We start from the raw sequence: 375 nt of genomic DNA on the forward strand, positions 1-375 counted from the left end.
TGCCTACAGCACCTGATTTTCCTAGGTGATCTCCCATCCAAGTACTAACCAGGCCCGACCCTGCTTAGCTTCCGAGATCAGACAAGATCGGGCACGTTCAGGGTGGCATGGCCATAGACCATGGATCGTGGCTCCACTGGGGTGCAAACCCAGAACCTTCTGTGTGTAAAGCAGACGTGCTAACCGCTACACCATGGAAACGCACCGCGGTGTGTCTTCTTGTAGGGCCCTTACCTCCGCTCAGTGGCCTCACCTGCCAGATCTGCTCTCACAGCTGTAATAAGGCCAAAACAATTCCTATTTCCCCTTACTTTGCAGCCTAAAAGCACATTTACATGATTCCTTTTACATACAGTGGGGGAAAAAACATCTTAG

At 50.9% G+C, this 375-nt stretch overlaps 1 non-coding gene across 1 annotated transcript; it reads right to left on the reverse strand.

Annotated features, from left to right (window-relative positions):
• On the reverse strand, positions 1-119 carry LOC120590633 (5S ribosomal RNA). Its single transcript, XR_005649737.1, has one exon. It is a non-coding gene; the product is annotated as a 5S ribosomal RNA (ribosomal RNA).
• Positions 120-375: the final 256 nt, after the last annotated feature.

The sequence above is a fragment of the Pteropus medius genome, unplaced genomic scaffold (genome assembly GCF_902729225.1).
Source record: "Pteropus medius unplaced genomic scaffold, Ma_sr-lr_union100, whole genome shotgun sequence".
Classification (NCBI taxonomy): Eukaryota; Metazoa; Chordata; class Mammalia; order Chiroptera; family Pteropodidae; genus Pteropus; species Pteropus medius.